The sequence below is a fragment of the Leptonychotes weddellii genome, chromosome 15 (genome assembly GCF_054177405.1).
Source record: "Leptonychotes weddellii isolate Sample4059 chromosome 15, ASM5417740v2, whole genome shotgun sequence".
Lineage (NCBI taxonomy): Eukaryota > Metazoa > Chordata > Mammalia > Carnivora > Phocidae > Leptonychotes > Leptonychotes weddellii.
This window is the reverse complement of record NC_138383.1, coordinates 10,894,850-10,911,882: the sequence shown is the minus strand read 5'-3', so window position 1 is coordinate 10,911,882 and position 17,033 is coordinate 10,894,850.

Here is a 17,033-nt window from a genome sequence, read left to right as displayed (position 1 = left end):
GTGACAACATAAAAATTAAAAACTTCTACACAACAAACACTATAAACAAAGTAAAAAATAAAACACAAATAGGAAAAATCTTTAGGACCCATGTCAGAGGGCTAATAACCCTAATACAGAAAAACCTCTTATCAATAACAGGCCAAACAACCCAATAAAACTATACACATGTATCAGGCTTCATTGCTGATAAAATAGTTTCAAATTCAGATTGTCCGTCAAAACAATACTTGGGACCTCCTTACACTAACAAAAGTATAAAAGTATCCGTTGTGTATCTAAAACGCCAAGTTCATTGGGCATCTTGTGTTTTTATTTGCTAAAGCTGGCAATCCTATTTCAGACACATGAGCTCATTTTGGCCCTTGCAGTGACTCAGCGAGGTGCAGAAGAAGGGCTTGGTTAACCTTTCAAACAGTGATTTCCTCCTCTCTCAAGTACGGTGTGACAAGGAAATCAGATAACATATGTGTGGAACCTAGGACAGGACCCAGCACATAAAGTGTGTTCCATACACGTTGGTTTGCTTTCCCTTTCATTTACACACGGCTCATTTTACAGATGAGAAAACCGAGACTGAGAAGGAGGAAATGACTGGCCCACGTTTACCCAGCTAATAAGAGAGAATTGTCCTGGTAATCCAGGCCAGACCACCTCATTCCCCACTCACTCCTCCCCATGTCCTCTGCCTTCCCTGGGTCCTCCCATGTCTTCATGGGGCTCAGTTCTTGGGTCCTACTGAACCTGATCTTCCTTTCTCTATTCAGGTGTCTGATCTCGGTCCCCTACCCAGTCTATCCGTCTGAGAAACAAATTAATGCGTGAACAGTCGTTCTCCACCTTGGCTGTCTGTTACAATCACTTAGGGAGCTTTTACAAATCTGAATGCTCAGGCGACATCAGACCAATTAAATCAGAACCCTGGGGATAGGACCCAGGAGATTTCAGCGTGCAGCGAGGATTGGGGAGCACAGTGCTAATGTAAGGATCTATGGCTGATCTTGGCACTGTAAATGTTTGCCTATGAGGTGGTCTAGTTCAACAGTCTCATTTTGTAGATGCAAGCACCGAGGCCCAGAACAACAGAACCACTTGGCTTGGGTGGCCCTCTCAGATGCGGAGGCAAACTGGAGACTAGAAGCTCGGCCTTTCGAGTTTGTCGTCCGTTCCTTTATCTGCAGCAGTGGGTTCAGACAACTGTGTTTCTTCTCCGAATCTAGGACTTGGATTTCAGTAACAGAGGTATTTGCCTATAGCCTTCCGCCCCCGACCCTGCACGTTTTGTTCTATGAACTGAATCTACCCACTTTGACCCCCATTTCTTCTCTTCTCGGTCCTCAGCTTGATCACTGGGGACCATTTCAGGCTTTTCCTTCAAGTGGGCAGTGGCAGATACCTTTCCCAGCTTTGCTCTGGCAACATTTTTTTTTTTTTTAAAAGATTTCACTTATTTATTTGAGAGAGAGAGAGAGAGCAAGCACAAGCAGGGGGAGGGGCAGAGGGAGAAGGAGAAGCCGACTCCCTGATGAGCAGGGAGCCTGACACGGGACTCGATCCCAGGACCCTGAGATCACAACCAGAGCGGAAGGCAGATGCTTAACAGACTGAGCCACCCAGACCCCTCCCCTCCCCACCCCCTGCTGCACTGCTGATACATCCCTGCTCCCTCCTCCATCAGGCATGGGCTGTTCCACTCCAATGGGCTTGTTGTCCTAATTCAGTGTCCTCTGCAGACTTCAAACTCTGTGCCAAAACTTACCTCTTCTGTTTGTGCTCAGAGTGCTACGCGGTAAGAAGAACTAAGCTGATGAGCTCATTTGCCTTAGGTATTAATCATCGTTCATTGCTTAGCCTTAGAATAATAAAATATTTCTGCTTCCTCTTCACTAGCTGTTTTCCTGCTCAGAAAACCTATTTGGCTTCTGTTGGGGGCCTTGTGGTCAGAGACTCTCAGTCTGTGGCCCATGGGCCACCAAGAGGGCATAAAATTCAAGAGGTCCATGAACATGGCGGGAAAAATATGTTTTTATTTCCGTGAACAATAAAATCTGTATTTGTTTTTATTAAACAATAAAATATATCTTTCTTTTCACAAACCTCCAATGGAAACATGGCATATCCTTCAGTTACAAATGCAGGAAGCAAACCATAGTAGGATTAGTGGCCACTGTTACTCTCTTGCCTACAAAATGAATAGATATTTTTATATCATATTATAGTTGTTGCAAGTATCATTTAGTGTTATTTATGCTCCTCACTACTCTGAAATTATGGTTAAGTATTAAACCTGGCCCTAGAGTTCCTTTTTTTTTTTTTTTTAGGTTTTATTTTTTAAAGTAATCTCTACACCCAGGGTGGGGCTCAAACTCACAACCCCAAGATCAAGAGTTGCATGCTCCACCGACTGAGCCAGCTGGGCGCCCCTAGAGTTTCTTAATGTACTAATTCTCAGGGACACAGAGCACTATGTCCCAATTTTAAAATAGTTTGAGAACTGTTTTTCACTGGGATTGGTTTTCTTTGTTATCCTCTGTATGTTGCTTTCTTCATTTAGAACTATTTAAATCATTCAAGAGCATTATTCTGAGAAGGACTGCATGACCCAGAACCAGTTCAGAACTCTCGTGTCCGCATCCCTGGGTGACGTGAGCACCTGGAGCCTTTAAGATACATGGCTGCTGGCCACGTGGGCCCCGTCTGTGTCATGGCTGCGTGAGGTCAGGGCTGGTGGAAAGTCAGGCTCTTTTGCGAAGCTCGCTCTAGACTTGTCATCTTTGGGGCAGCTCCATGTTTGACAGTCCAGCTTCCTTCCACAACCATAACAGGGAATTACGTATTCAAGAAGTACAAGTAACTGGCAAGCATGAGTCAGGGCTCTCCTGGTAGCCAGAAACAGAAACCTATTCACGCCACCCCAGAGCACGGCTTTGGGGTGCTGACCTAGACTTGTCATGAACACAGAGCACAGCGGGGCCACCTGGGGTGGAGGAAGTTGCCCAAGACCAAGACACCCACTTTCTGTTGTCCCTCGGGAGCCTCCTGCTCTCTGCCTCTTTCTGCACAGTCTGCTCCACTTTCTCCTTTCAGACCTGCCTCCTCTGTTTTCTCCTGAGATCTGCTCTTCTAAAATCTCAGCTCTGCCTCCTTCTAGTGCCCACTTGAGCCCTGATACCTCATGGCCTTGCAACCCAGCTCCTCACAGCTAACTGGCGGTGAGACTTCTAGACACACGGGCATCGGGTTCGCCTTTCCTGGGCCCTTGGGAAGACCGCACCTCTCTACACCAGGGCGGTCAGTCGGCCCATGTGACTGGTCCTACCCGGGGTTTCTCAACAGCGGCAATACTGATACCTAAGTTGAAGAATTCTTCATCCTGGGAGCCTGTTCCTTGCACTGTAGGATGCTTAGCAGTATCCCTGGCCTTTATCCAATAGACAAAATCCAAAATTGCCCTCCACTGAGAACCACCACCCTATAATTTCTGGGGCAGTCAAATTTAAGACATTCTTTCCCATAGTTTCGATGTATACTCCTAGTCATAAGACCACTTGCCCCCATTTTTGGTTCAGAAATTAAAGTCATGTGTATGGTGATTTGTTATCTTGGAGACGAGCCCTGTCAAATCTTTTGATCTTTCTCTCTCTCTTTTTCTATCACGTAAAAAAAAGTAAAATGAATGACCTCTGTGACCTGTCTTCCTAGCACCCACTCTAAGCGACCTTATTTGAGTAGGATCCATGTGTATCTCCAAGCCTACCACTCCGCTGGGACCTCTGCAGGTGACATTGAACAGGTTAGAAATGTAGTGGTTGTGCTGGAAAGAACCCGGCGCCTCACCCTCATTCCCCATGCTGTCTCTTCTCTGAATAACAGCCACCGAATTTCTTTCTTCGTGAGCCCTCCTGCTGTTCGGCCTTGTCAAAAGAACACGTGGTCCCGACCTTCCTCCGCTTCTTCCTCGCTGTTTTAATGGGAAGGGCCTCCTTTCTGCTCTGCCTCAAGTGAGAGAGAAGGAGCCCTTTGCCACAGGTAAACAGAAGGGCAACGTGTGAAAGCAGTCACCTCGCCAACAAGATCCTCAGAGGGCCTCTGGTGTGTGACTGGTTCAAAGTTGCCACTCGCTGACCAGGAATTAGCTTGGTTGAGGTCTGCAGAGCAGACCCAGGGAACTACAAAAGGCGGCATTGGGGAAGCAGCTCTTCTCCTGAAGGAGATGTGAGGAACCTTTCTTAGTGGTACTGCCCGAGCCTCTCCTGTGATCTTGCACAGTGCAGCTGAGAAGGTGACTGAGGCGGGAAATAACAAGCTATGTGTGTGCCCGCACGCACTCAGACATTCGCACATAGCTTTGCTCGTTTACTTTCTATTAAAAGGCCTGCTGACCTCTGTGATTTCCTCCCCCCCTCAAATTCAGAAGCGATGAATAGGATGCATTCTGACTTTTAAATGCGATGGAGAGCTTTGAAAAGATGGAAAATTAGCAACATCTGGCCTGAGGAACCCAAAGAGACCTGAAAGGGAAGGAAATGCCTGAAAGAAGTTTCAGATGTCATTGTGATCCTGGGGCCCGTGTTTGGATGGATAGGTGGCTCCGTGTGGTTATGAAAGGGGGTCGGGGCCTCCGTGCCCAGCCGACTTGGCTCCCTGGCTGAGTCTTTTGTTTTTCTTCTCTTCTCCGGGCTCCGCCAAACAGGAACGAACATTCCCCCTGCTTGGAAATGGTTTCCACTGCGTCTCTTGGACATTCTGACTGATGCCGTGAAAATCGAGGAGACCCATTTTCTCAAGCTTGTTTCTTTCTCTTTTCTTCAACGCATAGCACCACCAGCCCTGGATCTTGTCCTCAAACCTTCCTCGCAAAGGAAGAGAGATGCAAGCCACGCAGTCAAGTTCCCTCTGCCTGGGGCAAATGCAGTCGCTCTAAACCTGTTGTGTTAGTCTGAGCTCTGTCAGTTGCAAGGCCAGACCCCAGTTCCAGCTCGCTGGGGCAGAAGTATTAAGTTTCACGTCACAAACCATGGGGATGGTGGAGCTGGCTCCAGGGCCAACTGCATCCAAGAGTTTAAACACTAGCACGGTCTCCTCACTCTCGAACTTGGCTTCTTGCTTCTCTTTGCCTCATGCCTACCTACGCACGTGGGCTTTCTCCACACAGCAGGTACATATCCCCCACCCACACCCACCCCCCCCTCAGTGACTTGGGTTCTTCGTGCACCAATTTCACAGCCCCCGTAGAAAGAGAAGTATAACCCTTGCCTGCTCAGTAATACAAAAATCTAGGGAAGGCCTCTGATTGGGCAGGCTTGAGTCATGCATTACCCCCTGAACCAATCACTGCAGCTGAGGAGATGGGGCTCTCTGATTGGCCAGTTCTAGATGACAGGCCCCTCCCCGTGTCTGGGGCTAGGATAGGCCATCAGAAGGAGGTGGCAAGAGATTGGGGAGCAGGTCTCTAAAGGAAGGGATGAGTTGCAACCTGGGCAAAAGAAAAAGGATGCTTAGGAGATGGGAAGGACAATGTCCACTAAATTGATTGTCATTTCCCCAGTGTGTGGTTTCCTAGCGCGTCTAGAGCAAGTTACAACAAACTGGGAGGCTTATACCCGCAGGAATGTATTTGCTCACAGTTTTGGGGGCTAGAAGTCCAAAATCAAGGTGTTGGCAGGGCCCCACTCCCTTCCAAGGCTCTTGGGGAGACTCCTTGTCTTGTGTCTTCCAGCTTCTGGTGACTGTCAGCATTCCTTGGCTTGTGGCTATTTGCTGCAGTCTCTGTATCTTCACAAGGCCTTCCCTCTTCTCTGTGTCTCCTCTTCCTAGGACACTTGTCACTGGATTTAGGGCCTACCTGGATAATCCAGATCGAGCTCCTTAACTTAATTGCGTTACAAAGACCCATTTTCCAAATAAGGTTACATTCACAGTTTCCAAGGATTAGGACATGGACACATGTTTTTGGGGACTACTGTTCAACCCATTACACCCAGCAGGAGGTGCCCTCCCAAGGGGCAGGGAAGGCTGTTTGCTACCCACACATTGTGAACTTTCCTACAGATGTCTGACTCTCATCTTAATATTTTTTTAAGATTTTATTTATTTATTTATTTATTTATTTATTTATTTATTTACAGAGCACATGAGCAGGCCGGGGGGGAAGAAGGAGAGGGAGAGAGAATCCCAAGCAGCCTCCCTGCTGAGGTTGGAGCCCGATGTGGGGCTCGGTCCCCTGACCCCAAGATCATGACCTGAGCCAAAATCAAGAGTCAGATGCTTCACCGACTGAGCCACCCAGGCGCACCTGCCCAAGTCTCATCTTAAACTTGCTAAGCCCCCAGCTGGGTTTCTGCGATACCAGCACACCTTGGCAAGACGCAGTTTGGGGCCCCAACCCAGCTTTGTTCCGTGTTAGTTTTCTGCAGTGCCTCTGTTCTCATCCTGGCCTGTTTTCCTCCATACAGGAAAAAACTTTCTTCTCTACAGGTCTATCACCTGGCAGTTCATGTTCTGTCCTGGCTCTCTTTATTAGCCCGGTGACCTTGGGCAAATAATTTAAATTCTCTGAGCCTCAGTTCTCTCCTCTGTCAAATGGGAATAATAGTAGTAGCTACCTCAGAGGGTGGCTCGGGGACTCAAGTCAATTAATAGAGAGTATAATTATAGTATAATAGAGAGTATAACCCACAGCAATCTCCTGCATAAAATAAATTCTCCATAAAGTTAGCTATTGTTGTAAGACATAGGCAGATCCTATTTTTCAGTTTCTTTCTTTAGCCTCTAGTTTTTCTGGTTACATTTTTATTTTTCCTTTAGGTTTTCTCTTTCCAAGTTCTGTGTGATTTAGTGCAGAGACTCGGAGACTCTGGCGTGCACCTAAATCACCCGGAGGAGACTTAAAAGTGCATATAGCTGGGCCCCACCCTGGGAAACTTGATTCCGTGGGCCTGGTACCCCTGATTCTGTGCCTCTTTGATTCTGACAAGTGCCCAAGTGTCTGAGATACAACCAGATTTTGAGACCCCTGGTGATGGAAGAGATGCTAGGTGAAGAGATTCTAATCCCATGATTCACTGATTTACTGTACTGTTGTGGGAGGGTGACCTCACCTTCGTTTCCGCAGTATCCCTTTAAAATGGGGATAATAAGACTTTTCAGCCAGGATCAAATAAGAGGATACTCATGATATCTAAAATATCTTACGAATGAATGGTCATGATGATAAGAACCAGTATTTCTGATGCAGTAAGCTTTTGGAAACTTACACATATATTACCTCACTTAACTAGTTCAAGTAGCTCATAAGTTGGGGTCTAGCATCCACTCTACAGATGAGCAAACTGAGGCTCATGAGATATCAGGAGGCTCAAATGAGTTAATATCAATTAAGGATACGGTAAGTGGTTTTGCCTTTATTCTAACCCTTGGCCTTTTTTGCCCCGTTACAACTACCTTCATGCAAAGGTGGCTTTGTGTGTTGGAGTGACACACTTAGCTCTTCTGTCCCTCCTCTTCTCTCATGGAAAGTAGGGAATCTCAAGATCAGCTTCTTGCTGGTGCGAAGGACCTCCTGTCCCTGGTTGATAATTTAGTTCAAAAATTAAAATGTCCCAATGTGCAGGGCTCGAAATCCATAAAGCAAACCCTTACTGACAGAACTCTGTGTTCAGGTATCAGAAGGTTTCACTTCTTTCTGTGTCAGCAATCCAGGAAGAAGAGCTAGGGCACAGGCCATGATCTCAGAGCAGACAGCCAAGGGGTGGAGCCGGTCTAGGGGTGATGGGGGAAGAGGGGCCAGCCAGCTTGAGGGAACAGAGTGTTTTTCTTAAAAGAGGGGAGAATCCAGCTTCAGAGGCAATCTGTGGTTTCCTCTGAGTCTTTGCTCCTCCCTCACCCTGTTTCCCCTGCACCTGATTTTGTGGTTACGACCAGAGGTCACCAGAACTCTCACTCTTGGCACACCTCTTCGGTCTCCTGGACTCCTGAGCCGGATGTTTGCTCTCCATGTGGAGTGTGGGCCTGGCTGCCTCGCCGCTGGGTTTGGCCTTAAACTCCTCCCCTGCCCCAGCTCAGAGCTGCCACACAACCTGCATGTGAGTGTGAATGTGAACATGTATGTGAGTGTGCGTGATTGATGGACCTATGATAACATAGCTAAAGCTTTTCAAAAGCAGCTTTCCTGAAATAAAATTCATATACCATACAATTCACTCATGCAAAGCATGCAATTCAATATTTTTTAGTGTATCCACCCAGGTGCATGACTATCAGCACAATTTGGGAACATTTTCATTACCCTAAAAAGAAACCTCCTGCCCTTGAGCCACCATCTCCCTGCCCCCCAGCACCCAGCCCCTGACAACCACTGATCTACTTCTGTCTCTATAGATTTCCCTGCTCTGAACATTTCATATGAATGGAATCATTTATGATATGGTCTTTTTGCTTAGCATTCTCTTTCCAAAGGTCAAATTCGTGCTGGACACTTTATCAGGGCTTTGCTTCTTTTTTATTGCCAAATAATATTCCATTGTACTGGATGCACGATGCTTCGTACATTCATTCGCCAGTTGATAGATGATTCAGTTGTTTCCACCTCCTGGCTCTTAGGAATAATGGTGCTGTAAACATTTATGCACAAAGTTTTATGTGAACATATGTTTTCAATTCTCTTAGGTCGATCCCTAGGAGTGGAATTGCTGGGTCATGTGGTTGCTCTATGTTTAAAGTAGCTAAAGCTTTTAATGTGTTAAAGACACACAGATCTTACTTGTGCCAGGCACTGAAGGTTAAAACCCCGAGCTGCACCTGAGCTGTCTCAAGAGAGATTTATTTTTAGTCTGCAGATATTTTATACCTGGTGAGGAGAAAGGGGAGGGGGAGACAAGTGAGCCCTTACTTGTTCAGACTTCAAAGTAGAGCAGGATGCCTGGACCAGTCTCTGTTTTCTCACCATTGAGCTGAGCTGGAAGATAATGGGATTCGGCTTTTCCCACATGACCCTGACACTACGGGGGGATGGGAGAGAATGGGAAGCTCTTTAAGGAAGCCATGGAGGAACCCAGAGTGGGGGTGGCCTGCCCTGGGGACGGTGGAGAAGCTGGTCCTCTGTCGGGGAAGGACTCCCCACTGGGGACTCCGTGCAGAAGCCCTCTGCTTTTGAGAGCTGTGGTGGCTCTAAAATTTTTAGTACATATCTATTTTTAGCATACAATGACTATATATAAATAATAGTACATTTGGAAATGAAGAGCCGATGAGGAAAAAATTAGGCTTTGTCCCACCGACCAAAGAGAGGCACTGTTAATAGGGCGTTTCCATTCTGTTCTTCAGGGGTTTTTGTTTTTTGTTGTTGTTGTTTTTTCCGTTTGTCTGTTTAATGTATAGGTTTTGTTGGTTTTTCCCCCTCTGTAGGGAAATAGACTTCGCTGCTGATTATACACTTCGCAGTTCTCCATATGGGAGGAACTTCAGGGCATCGCGCTGGTGGAAGGAAAGACTGGAGGGTAAGTTTTGAAGCCTCTTTGCAAAACAAGCATTTGTGTCTACTCGGCGCTATGCTAACTGGGGACGCTTCGGGGAACCGCTGCTGGAAGCTGGGGGGATGTCAACCTTACCCCCCACCCCACCACCCCACCCCCGCATCAAAGAGGCGCAGGAAATGCCAGGCTCACATCGTCACAGATCCCAAACCTCCAGGCCACCCAGCTGGCGGCTTGCCCTTCTCTTGGTCCTCCCGGCTCAGCGGCGAGGCTGTCCTGGCTGAACGGTGCTCCTGTCTCGCTGCCCCCCGGTTTGGGGTGACTCACAGCTCTTGCTCTGGAACCCAGGAAGGTTGGTGAGCTGTTCATTCCTCATTGTAGCTTCTGGAGAACTGACCTTGACTTAGGGCTGATGAGCTACTCACACAGCCCCTGCGGCTCCAGAAACAGAAGGAGCCACAGGAAGAGCTCAAAGACACAAAATATCTGGGTTTTGTTTGGGTTGGTTCTGAATAGGGGTCTTTTCAAGCCCGTTCGAACCCCAGAGCTCTGGCCATGCTGCCTAGACCGAACAGACAGGGCGCATGATGGGGCCACCCGATATTCTTGATGACACGCAGAGTTGTCATGGAAACGTGTGGTGACCAGGCCCAGGGGACAACGTTCTGCTTTGTCAGCTCTAATTTGTGGTGATGCTGCAGGGCCAACCCGTTTTTCTTTCTCTCATTTAGTTCGTGCTCCTGGATGGGACCCTCAATGAGCATCAATGCTGAGGGGTTCTTCTGAGGTCCTCCGTCAGCGGAGCCCGACATTCTTGCCCTTCTCCTTACCTAATGTCCCAGCTCACTCTCTTTCCCATGTCTGTCCTTCCTGTCCACAAGGACCCTCCAGCCCTCCTCCTGCAGCCTGCCTTCCCTAAGAGCATGCTGGTGGCTGCAAAGGCCACCCAGACCCTAAGGATTACTTGGTCACCACCCTGGCAGGGTGGAGGGCAGGAGAGAAATAGGGAGGAAGGGCTTTGGCTCCCCAGTACCAGCAGCACTGGGACCAGAGGGAAGGTCTGGGTCTGGAATGAGGCCAGGTTGGGGGCTTGGTTGCCCCCTTCACTGTATAACCTTGGGAAGTCCCTTCCCTCTCTGGGGCTAACCATCCTTGTGGGGGGGATGGCACATGGCCACACTTGAAGTCCCTTTTGGCTCCAGTGGTCTGTGATGGGAAGTGTGAAATGCAATAGGACCAAGAACCAGAAGTGTTTCCGAGCAAGTAACAGGGTAGAAAAAGCCTTGAGAGGGGCGCCTGGGTGGCTCAGTCGATTAAGCGTCTGCCTTCGGCTCAGGTCATGATCCCAGGGTCCTGGGATCGAGTCCCTCATTGGGCTCCTTGCTCAACAGGGAGTCTGCTTCTCCCTCTCCCTCTGCCGCTCCCCCTACTTGTGCTCTCTCTCTGTCAAATAAATAAATAAAATCTTTTTTTAATTTAATTTAATTTTTTAATGTGAAATTTTTTTTTATTATATTATGTTAGTCACCATACAGTACATTATTAGTTTTTGATGTCGTGTTCCATGATACATTGTTTGGGTATAATACCCAAAATCTTAAAAAAAAAAAAAAACCTTGAAATAGGAGTCAACAGTTTCAAGTCCTCTCTCAGCCAGTAACTGGTCATGACCTTAGCCATAACTGTACCCCAGCTCATTTGTCCATAAAGGAGAAATAAAAATCTGTATCTAGGTACTTCTCAGGTTAGAGGCAAAACAGTCACAAAACAGCAGGTGGAACAATGTGAAGCGAAGAACGTCAAGTTATTCAACAGTGGTGAGAGCCTGGCGGTGGGGATTGGTGGTGGGGCCGGGGTTCGTGGGGGGCCTCAGGTCACTGTACCTGCCCCAAGGGTCTGGGAGGACCCAGATGCCCAGATGTACTGGTGTTTATAGGCAGCTATGGGACTCAGGCAGGGCAGAGGGGAAGAAGCCCCCTCCTAACTATAGGGCAGTGGTCCCAGTGGTCAGTGTTCAACCCGGGTGGGGGACTCTAGGAAGAATGATAGACATGAGGGGCAGGATGTGACATATCACTGGGATTGTCTTTGGCCTCCTCCAGGGAGGGGTTGGTAAGAAACAAAATGGCATGGTTATTCTAGAGTTGGTGACACCAGGACTATTCTAAGAACTCAGAGGAGAAAACTAGGCCACCTGTCAGGCTCTTTTAGCAGAGCTGGAACACTTAAGAAGGGACATGGGCAAGGCCACCAGCCGGGGAGCACACGAGGCCCCCAGGGTCTCCTGGTCTACCAGGAAGGACACCTGGCCACTTGGGTTCCAGATCAAGGGAGGAGAGGGCCTGAGACCCTGGGGTTCCCATACCTCTTGTTGGTACAGGCTCAGCTTCACAGATGGTCATTGTTCTCCACACCCCTTTGTTGCCCTTTCCCAGGCGCCAGGCGGGTGGAAACTGGGGAGGCACGGGTGACCCAGAGATAAAGTCTTTTTATGAGTTTCCTGATTTAGCTGAGAGAGGAACTTGGCTGACTGGCACGGATGATGAACAATCCCCTCTACCTGGTTCCTTCTCTGAGAGGGCGGCTCTTCCCGGTTCAGATGGGAGGTGCTGATGCCCTTGGGGGAGGCTTGTGCTGGGTTGCCTGGGGACAGAGGCCCAACCCAGGAGGACATTAGCAGATAAGAGAAGAAAGCTTTGCTCACCCTTCTGTGCTCAGCCCCACATTTCAGCAAACTCGTGCTCAGAAAACCAAGTCTGACCATCACTTTTGGGGCTGCATAGACTAGCAGATCATTTCTCAAGATTTTTCTGGAAATTTCTTCTGACTTCTCCAGGGAAAAGGAAGGTGAAGGGGACTAAAAGAAAATCCAAGAAAATATCCACATCATTTGTCTAAATTCCCAATGTAGAGGACAGAGTTGGAGGTCAACCCCAAAACATCATTAGTCAGGCTCATGGGGGTTTTAAATGAGGCAGTTTGAAATGACTCATCTGAGAAATTAAGAAGAGAAGAGAGAGACAGAGAGAGTGTGTATGTTGAGATTTTAATTAAAATAAACTTTTACTATAAGACGTCCATGTGCTTGGTGAAATGGCCAAATGGTACAAAAAATATGCAGTGAAAAGTTTACCTTTTCCTCCCCATCCCTTGATTTCTTAGTTCTCCTTCCCAGGGGCAACTACTCTACTGATATCTTAAGTATCCTTGCTGGATGATTTTTGGAAGTTATTTCTTACAGATCTGTGTGAGATTATAGTGTTGGACATCTGAACGTTATCCCAAAGTGTGGGTGCCTTGGAAGGATGCGACTCTACCTCAAATGGGAAAGGAGTTAAGTTTATGTCCTAGCAGCAGGGATGGCAATGAGGGACCAGGCTGGGGGAGGCCAGCAGCCAACAAAAAGATCCTGAAAACATGAGCTCCCAGGAAGTGCTATACAGAGAATTAAAATAGAGGGATGCATTGGGGAGTGACCATTCAGTCTCTCTGAGGAAGTCACTTTTAAGGTGGATAATATGAATAAATACATCTCCTCTTTCTTTGTCCATTTTGTGGTGTCTACCAGTCCTTAATGCTGAAGGGCGCCTGCTGCCAGATGTGTTCTTCTCTCACTGGATGGTCACACACTGACGTTCACACGCTAGCAGTCCAAGGAGCAGCGCAGACTGCCCACCATCCAGGGGCCCCTATTGTTCCCACCCACCCACTTCCTTACCCCAGAACTGAGGCCCCTCACCCTGGGCCCCCATACTCTTGTCATCCCTCATCCCTCATCTCCCTTGCAGCGTTTGTGAGCAGCACGTGGGCCATCTGGAAGGGGGAGGAGGTCAACCTAACTTCTGTCAGCCCTAGACTATCTCCTAGATGTTGTTTTAACCCAGCCCTGGTGTGAAACTACCTTCGTCTCCCTTGGTTTCTCCAGAGGACTGTAGAAGGAAATATGCCAGTTAGGTGAACATTCTGCTTAGCAAACTCCTGGCACCTACTAACCATATATCTGAATAATAAAGGAATTCCAAGATCCTTTTACCCCCACACAACATCCTCACATCCTTTTACCCCCACATCAACACACTAACTCCGGGTCCCATCGAGCTGGAAGGACACCACCTCTCCTGGAATGGGGTTATTCCCTTTTCCTTCCTCCCTTCTCTCCTTTCTTCTTCCTTGTCTCCTTCTTCCTTCCCTTCGTGGTTTCAATACTCATGTATGTGTCCCCAGTCCATGTGTTGTTTACTGTTGCCTGTTTTTGAACTTTTTATTAACAAAGTCACACACATGTTTTCTTCTAGAATTTGCATTTCTTCATCATGTTTTGTTTTTGAGACTTCTTTTCATGTCCATGCTCACAGCTGTAGTTCATGTTCTCTAATCAATAGGATTTCTTCACGTTAAAAGGCCACAATTCTTCTCTTCTGCTGCCGCTGGACACTTAGCTGGTTTTCCATATTTTTCCTATTGTGAACGATGCTGTATGGAACATTCCTATCCCTGGCTCCTGGTGCATGTGTGGTAGTGTCTCTAAGATCCACATCAAGGAGTGGAATTGCTGACTTGGAGTGTTTTCAGTTGTTTTTTTTCTTAAAGATTTTATCTATTTTAGAGAGAGAGAGAGAGAGTGGGGGCAGGGGCAGAAGGAGAGGAAAAGGCAGAGAATTTCAAGCAGACTCCACACTGAGTACAGAGCCCAATGCGGGGTTCGATCTCACAACCCTGAGATCATGACCTGAGCTGAAACCGAGAGTCAGACGCTTAACCCACTGAGCCCCCCCTGGCGCCCCTGGCTTGGGGTGTTGTGAGCAGATCTGACTCTATTAGATGAGACAGAATTCTTTTCCATAGGAGATTTCATTTGAAGAAAGCTCTCTGTAGTTGGGAGAAAGGGAACACAGGGCTAGGTGGGCTCCAGAGTATCTTCTGTAATCTTGACAAAGGAAGCTATCAGTTTTTGAAAAGTAATGCTGCGATTTTAATATATAAGAATCCATATAAGATGATGCACTTGGACATCCATAGAAGGAGCCCACTCTGCATGATGCATTTATTAATACATGGTACTTCTTCAACCATAGAGTGTGGCACCCTAAGTAGAGTAAACTGTGATGCACTTAATTGCAAAAAGAGAGGGAGATGGTCTGCAATCTAAAAAGAGAGTCAGGGAATCCTAACCTGTCAGTGGGACTTCTCATCGTGCTAAGTAAGAGCTGGGGTCTAGGGCCCCATTTTCCAATGCAACAGTTGGACAGGGCACTCTGTCTCAGTCGGCATGAATTTGCTTGAGGGACCATCAGTTCCTCAAAGCTTCATCTCACCTCCTGAGCAAACTGACAAAAATCCCACTTGGGAACCCACCTGGCTAACACACAGCCCTAGGGGCCATAATGTACGAGGGGTATTCTCTATCAGCCACCTGCTGGGGTCTCCCTGTATGGGGAGGCCCACCTCCCTTACCCTCACCCTCTTACCTTCCTCATTACCTTCCTCTTCCTTACCTTACCTCTTCCATCATTGTATTCGTCACAATAAGCATTAACTCTGCTACTGTGATTTTTATTTTTCTTGTTTTTGCTCATAAGCATGCAAATAGGAATACGGAGATTCATATATACACACAAAAGAAAATCAAGGCCATTGTTTACCCCAGTGGACTTTATACACAAAATAGGCCAAAGTGCATAGATGTGAAAGTGCTTCTGAAGATTCACATCTGTCATGGGGTGCCCATGTGGGCAATTCCATAGCCTTCCTTCACCCATATCAACCAAGCATACATGTGACAAGATGGCTTTTTTCCGTGTTCTCATTTTCTGACGGATTCACAGAATGCTTGGGAATTTGTGAAATATTTTCATCAGCATTCTTTTATTAGATTTTTACAACCCGCTGAGCGAGGAAGAAAAGATGATTTCCAATTATGCAGGATGAAGAAACTGAGGCACAGAGAGGTTGACGGATTTGCCCAGAGTCACACAGCCAAGCTGTACCTTTGCGCCTCTCCCACACCACGTGGGCGGGGCTGCCCCATCGCCGATGTCGATCTGTGCACCTTAGGAGTTTACAAGTGATTCAGGCAGAGACTCTCCCTGTCCTGGGGGGGCTCCACCTGCTTCACATCCCTGGGTAGAACTGGTACTGCACAGAGCGAGATGGCCATCCCACCTCACGGGGGCCCTGGCTCCAGCTGTGTCCTCCGAGGAGCTCAGTCCCATTAGCATTACAACAGGGATAATGCCAGTGGGCAGGAACCCAATGGCAGCTTCCCACTTCGCTCTGATTTTCAGGTCTCTCTGCTCTGTGGCTGAAGGTAAATATCCCAAGAAAAAAACGGCACTACAGCTGTTTTCAGGGATATGGGTACGTTCGAGATAAGGGGAGTCGCTCCAACCACTTTATGATACTAATTGTGGGGGAACAGGGTATTTGTCCTCAAACACATCAACGTGACCCTCCCAGCCCCCTTCTGCGCTGATTAAAACGAAGCCATTTGCTTAGGAAGCCCCTACCCCCCTACCCAGAACTGGAGCGTTTATAGTCACGCTCCCCCTCCCCTCGCCCCCCAGAAAACCTCATTTCCAGACGGTGTGCCTCGCCCCAGCAGGCCTCTCTGTGGCTTAGACAAATAATGCAAAACCTCCAACGGCCCCTACAAAGGACCTGCTCCTGCCACATGGGCTTCATTCCATTTTCTTTTCTTTTGTTTTATTTTACTTTACATTTTTTATCTAATAATTTGGGTTTTTTTTTTTTCCTTACCTCCCCCCACCAACACCTCCAGTTGTACACAAAGTAATTCTAAACTGTAAGCTACTCCCGACTTAACTACTTATTAAAAACACTAATATGCTTGGCTGCTTTGATGTCTGCCCAACAACAAAGGGAGAGAGTTACTCTGGGTCACTGTAATCCTTGATTTGTCACTAAGTTATGACACCCAGCAGAGCTGGTGACAGTGCAAATCAATCATCCCGCGCGCTCGGCGGGGCGTGCCCTGCTTCCCGCCGAGTCTCTGCAGCTTAATTAGCTTTTTTCACACTACCATAATGTACATCTGCAGCTTCAGCAAGAAAGAGAGATGGAGGAGAGCTCGCTGGAAAGCACGGGCCTTAAAAAAAAGTTCATATCGTGGAAAAAAAAAAAAAGTCTGAAAAAGAAACATCAGAGACCTTTGTAGTTTCTGCTTCAGAGACATTATGCCTGAAATACACAGGCCCCGGGTACTTCGTATTGTTAAATGTAGACTTTAAAAACAGCTCCATGAAACCCTTTACGGAGAACACAGCTGATGGTGTTTAAAGGGCTTTTTCTTCTTGGGGGATGGTCTGTGTCTTGTGTTTCTTCTCCAGCCCTTGACTCCCCGCCCGCCCCCCCCCCAGCCCCCACCAGGTGATCGGGCACAAATTCTTGGAGCTCCAGCCTTCCCCGAGCCCACCAAGATCCAGAAGGCAAGACCTCGACTTCGGCCAAGTTTTGCAAAAGTTTGCACAAATTCTTCCTGTAGAGTAGTGTCCCTGAGTGAGAAGCTTGTTAGCCTGCTCATTTTGTGGTGATAAATAATGC